Source organism: Dendropsophus ebraccatus, chromosome 6, assembly GCF_027789765.1.
Source record: "Dendropsophus ebraccatus isolate aDenEbr1 chromosome 6, aDenEbr1.pat, whole genome shotgun sequence".
Taxonomy (NCBI): Eukaryota; Metazoa; Chordata; class Amphibia; order Anura; family Hylidae; genus Dendropsophus; species Dendropsophus ebraccatus.
This window is the reverse complement of record NC_091459.1, coordinates 112,883,076-112,889,075: the sequence shown is the minus strand read 5'-3', so window position 1 is coordinate 112,889,075 and position 6,000 is coordinate 112,883,076.

The following is a 6,000-nucleotide window of genomic DNA, read 5'->3' as shown; positions in this document are numbered from 1 at the left end:
CGACTCACAAAAAGAGATTTATAGTTCATATTTTTATTTTTTCATTGGCGGAGCTACATGAGGGCTTATTTTTTGTGCGGCAAGTTTTACTGTTCACTGATAACCTTTATTTTACAATATAATATATTTCAAAGATTCCAGATTTTTTTTTTTTAACTTGTGCATCGACCCCTATATTCTTTTCCATTTTCCCACCCATGGTGCCTATGTCAGGGTATCAGGGCTTTTTTTTTAAAAAAAACCCTTAACGACAAAGGGCGTATATTTACACCCTATTGCCGGTAAGGGTGTCCAGAGCGGGGCCGCGCGGCGACCCCGCTCTGAACCGCGGCGGTCCCGGGTGCCGCTTGTAGTCTGGGACCGCAGGTATTAGCGGGCACGGTCCGATCGCCGTGCCCGCTAATACAGTAATCAGATGCAGCTGTCAAACATGACAGCTGCATCCGATTACCGGATTCAGCTGTTTCCTGGTGTCTAGTGGCAGAGATCGCCCCCCGGGACGTTATCCCGGAGGAGCGATCTCCGTTTCTGAAGTCGGCCGGGGACCGCTCCAAGATGGCGCCGTCCCCGACTCAGCACTCGTTTGTTTCCGGCTGCAGCAGCCGAAAGCAAACGAGTGCCGATCTCATTGATCTTTGCTGTATATCTATACAGCAAAGATCTCAATGAGAGATCAAAGTGTATATACTAGAAGTCAATAAAAAGCCCCCTCCCCTAATAAAAGGCTGAATCACCCCCCTTTTCCCAGGTTATAAATAAAAGTAAATAAATAAATAAACAAAAATGTTTGGTTTCGCCGCGTGCGTAATCGCCCGAACTATTAACTAATCACATTCCTGATCTCGCACGGTAAACGGCGTCAGCGCAAAAAAATCCCAAAGTGCAAAATTGCGCATTTTTGGTTGCATCAAATCCAGAAAAATTGTAATAAAAAGCGATCAAAAAGTATATGCGCAATCAAGGTACCGATAGAAAGAACACATCATGGCACAAAAAATGACACCTGACACAGCCCCATAGACCAAAGGATAAAAGCGTTATAAGCCTGGGAATGTAGCTGTTTTAAGTAACATATATTTGTTAACAATGGTTTGAATTTTTTACAGGCCATCAGATACAATATAAGTTATACATGTTACATATCGTTTTAATCGTAACGACTTGAGGAACATGCATAACAAGTCAGTTTTACCCCAGGGCGAATGGTGTAAAAACACATTTCCCCCAAACAAAATGAGTTTTTTTTTTCAATTTCACCACACATTTATTTTTTTTCTGGTTTTGCAGTGTACTTTATGCAAAAATTCAGCCTGTCTTTGCAAAGTACAATTAGTGACGCAACAAATAAGGGCTCATGTGGGTTTCTAGGTGAAAAAATGCAAGTGCTATGGCCTTTTAAGCACAAGGAGGAAAAAACGAAAACGCAAAAATCGAAATTGGCTCTGTCCTTAAGGGGTTAATAAACATTTTCTTTTGTTATATCAGTTGCAAACATGACATTTTAAACACTTTTTATTACTTTTACTGTAACATGACCAAAAATCATTTCTATTTTTTATTAATAATTTTGGTTGATGACGATGCAGGATCAGAAATGTTACAATTTAGTAGTTTAGTAGTTCAGACAATTCCACAAGTGGTAATACAAAATGTGTTAAATTATTTGAATTTTTAATATTTTTTTTTTAATTCTTCACCCTTTTTTTTAACTCCTTTTTTTTGGCCCCCCTCCTCTCCCTCCATTGGTTTATTATAAGTAAACTCTATTAACAGAGAAATCACAGAAGCCTCTCTCTTGTTGGCGGAAAGATAGGAGGCTTCCATATACCTGAACCTGCATATCCTACTACAAATGTGAGTGTTCGGCTATGTTCACACTATGTTTAACAGCGTTCATTGCATAGCAACGGACACTGTTAAACTGTTGGCCGCCAGGCTGCATCCAGGATGTTCCTGCAGCTGAAACCTCTGTATTGGCTGCAGGAATGTTCTCTTTTAACACTGACTTGCGGGCACCGTCGGGTGTTCCTGCAAATCAACTAGCCATTCACTTCAATGCAAAGTGCGGCCGCCCCTGCACTTTACATTGTGTGAACAGCTATTATTTCTGGACGCTGTTCATTGAACATTTTCTGGAAATAATAGGCAGGTACATTATTTTTTCTAAAATAACAATGTGCGTCCATCACAATCAGCGTCGGTTCTTTACTGAAAAACAACGTAGTGGGAACATAGCCTTTATATGCACATAGAGCTGCCTATTCCATGCAAATGTAAACCCTACTACACTAAAGTGAAGAAATCTGTACTGAGCAAAAGCAATAAATCCCAAAAAACTGTCTTACAGCCCAGTATTACTTACACCTCTATATGAGGAATTCCACCTTGGGCTATGTTCACACATAATATTTCAGTCAGTCTTTTTTCAACCAAAACCGGGAGTGGGGTGAAAACACAGAAACTGGACAAATCTTTCCGTTATAATTTTGCTCTGCCAGTCTAACTCCTGCTTTTAGTTAAAAAAAAAAAAAAAAAAAAAAGACTGACCAAAAAACTGACAGAAATACTATGTGTGAACAAAGGGTGAAAACCCCTGATCTGTTTGCATTGCAGTTGTATTGTGGTTACCATTCCATTGGCCATTTGCCGTTAATACTTTTGAAATGAGCTTGTTAACTTGCTTATTATTTTTTAATATTTGCAAGTTTTTTCTATATCGCTAAAACTGGAAAGTATAAAAAAAGTAGCTTAATAGCTGCATTTCATAAGTATTTACTGTATATGGCCAATGGCATTGTAACCACAATGCAACCAGAAGCTATGTTGACACTACGTAAAAGTACGGTGTGGAACACTGCCTTTACTGCTATGGGATCCCGGCCGGAACGTATACACATCGCATACGCTCCGGCCAGGATCCCATACGGCGCCACAAAGAACTGACATGTCAGTTTTCTGCGGCCGCAATTCACTGAATAGCGGCCGCAGAAAGACCTGTTAGTTCACACAATGAAGCGAGCGGCTCCGGCTGCTTGCTTCATTGTGTGCTGTGTAAAGTTCTGATGCGGGCGCATGCTGATGCGCCCGCATCAGAACTCTGCGGCCGGAAAGATCATTTGGCTGGTACTTAAGTACCGTCTGGAATCATCTTTGCAGAGACCGGTCTCTCACGTAGTGTGAACATAGCCAGATTGTGTTTTTAGCCATATACAAGTGGTGCCTTGGATTACGAGCATAATTCGTTCTGGGACTGTGCTTTTAATCCAAATCCACTCTTAACCCAAAGCAAATTTTCCCATAAGAAATCACTGATATGTAGACAATTTGTTCCACACAATAAAAATAATGATTTATCATTCTAAATAATATGTAAAACAGATTAAACAAATGGCACATACATGCAGCACACTCTGTCCGGGAAAAGAGGGGTTACAGCTATAGAGAGATTACCTCTACGGTCCTGTCCCCTGATGCAAGCCCCAGCCTGAAGTGGATCTGCTATGATTTGGAAGGTGAGGGAGACTTCCTGGGTCAGAGTACAGTGCTGTAGACCCCGCTATGCCCCTCCTCTACTCGTGCTCCCACCCAGTACAGGGAGCTCTTAAACCAAAGAAATGCTCTTAAACCAAGTCACACTTTTGAAAAACTGAGCTGTTAAACCAAAACCCTCTTAAACCAAATTACTCTTAAACCAAGGTACCACTGTATTAGTAACTAATGGTGCGTTTACACAGGCAGATTTATCTGACAGATTTTGAAAGCCAAAGCCAGGAATGGATTTGAAAAGATGCAAAATCTCAGTCTTTCCTTAATGACCTGTTCTCTGTTTATAGTCTGTTCCTGGTTTTGGCTTCAAAAATCTGTCAGATAAATCTGCCTGTGTAAACGCACCATAAGATGGGAGAGTCATATTCAGTAATCGTGTTACTGATCTGATATCTATAGTACCTGCAGAATAGCACTAGTTTTCTAGGTTTCCCAAAAAAAAATTCTATAAGACAAGAAGGGAAAATAAAAAAAATCCTATACTCAACCCTTCGATTGCTTCAGAATCCCTAATAGACAACCCATTCCAGTTTCTGCCCCCTGGAATTTTTTTTTCAAGCCTGGAAAATCTCATTGACGTCAAATGACAAACATTGCAGTTCAGTAACTCAGCTCTGCTATATCTTTACCTATTTATTGCCTTCACTGGCACGCACTATCCCCATAATAATCATGGGGCTGTGGGAGAAATCGGATTCATGGATATGCAGAGCAGCAATGATTCGGGTATTAGTATATAGTAGATAAAGTGGCTGTATGAGGATTTGTGTTTTGCAGGAAGTATTCTGTATTCTTTCATTTTTTGGGTCCATAGAAATAAATAATTACTAGCTATCTATTTTCTGGAAGGGGAGTTCACTGTGCATCAAAAATAACAAATTATTATTTTTATTATTTTATTTTTATCCCTAGGGGTCTTGAAGGAGCCATGTTATATAGTCTTTCAGTTTCAGCTATGTTCACACAGTATTTCGCTCAGTTTTTTGGTCAGTATTTTTTCTACCAAAACCAGCAGTGGGTTGAAAACCATTTTTTTCTTGTCTGTTTATAATTTTTAAAATGATGTCAGTTATTTGAGTCCAAAATTACGTCAGTTATTTTCAGGATTGGTCTCCTGTCGGCAATGGTGCAATAACGGCTGCTGTTACATTATTGTAGTTCAGGTGGACTAATTGGCTTTTAGATTTGTCTTTAATTGCAAAGTCCATTGAATTCAATAGTAAAAACGGAGAAAGGACGGTGAAAAAAGAAAAACTGTGTGTGAACAACAAAAAATAACGTCCACTGTTTGCAAAAAATGTATGACGTCCGCGCAGATAACATTTTATACATTGTGTGCCGTGGACGTCTGTCATTCCATTGACTTCAATGCATTGCAGTCAGTTAAATCACAGCATTAACAGACGTTTTTTTTAAATAGAAAAAGGTGTGGTGTCCAGCCACGGGTGTTACTTGTCTTTACACCGCTCCCAAAAGCCTGTATTTCAAAGTAGTAGTGGTGATGAAGTAGTACCTAAGTTTTGCCACTAGATGTCGCTAATATGTATATTGTATGCTTAAGTATTGCACAGATGTAGGTAACTAAAGGGTTATTGTTTCTGTGATTTGTGCACCAATGAGAGCTCTTTCTCTTATCTACCTATCGCTATCCTGCTCTTTCTCTTGCACTCTCTTCTCTTTGATAAATATCCCCCTACTGTATATCTCTATCCATCTACAATATAGCTACATATACACCAGTCAGAGTGGGCAGTGGTGTGGAGTGGTGGTCGGTAACCTAGACAACGAACTGTCAATGGGAGGCAAAGAGCAGCATATCAGGAGAAAGAGACAAGTTTGCTAAATGAATGTATTTACAAAATTATTTAACTTGACAAGTCATACAAGTATAACTTGTTAGTTGAGATGGGAATACCATTCAGTAAACCTATCTAGCTGAGAGGAGGTGGCATGGTGTAAGCAGGGGCGGATTAACTTTACCATGGGCCCCGGGCTGTTCACCAAGGTTGGGCCCCCCAACCCAATGAAACTATGGTGGCACTAACTTAAAGTGACCCTGTCACCTCTTTTGTGCATTCTGACTTCTCTACACAGGTGTAAAGGGTAAATTTAGCAGTTTTCACACCTTATTTTATATCATATGTCATGGTGCTTGTTTAAGTAAAAAGTCATCTTTTATGAACTGCAGATTGTGTTAAGTGGGTGGGGCCTCGTGGCATTAGCGCCACTTAGCCCCACCTGCAATGCCAACGTTGACCCCGCCCCCTTGGTGGCCATTGGTGGGCCGACCTATAGGGGGGGGCCTAGACCTTTAGGCCAGCCTGTTCCACTTAACATAATCTGCAGTTGATAAAAGATGACTTTTTACTTAAACAAGCACCATGACGTATGATATAAAATAAGGTATGAAAACCGCTAAATTTACCCTTTACACCTGTGTAGAGATGTCAGAAT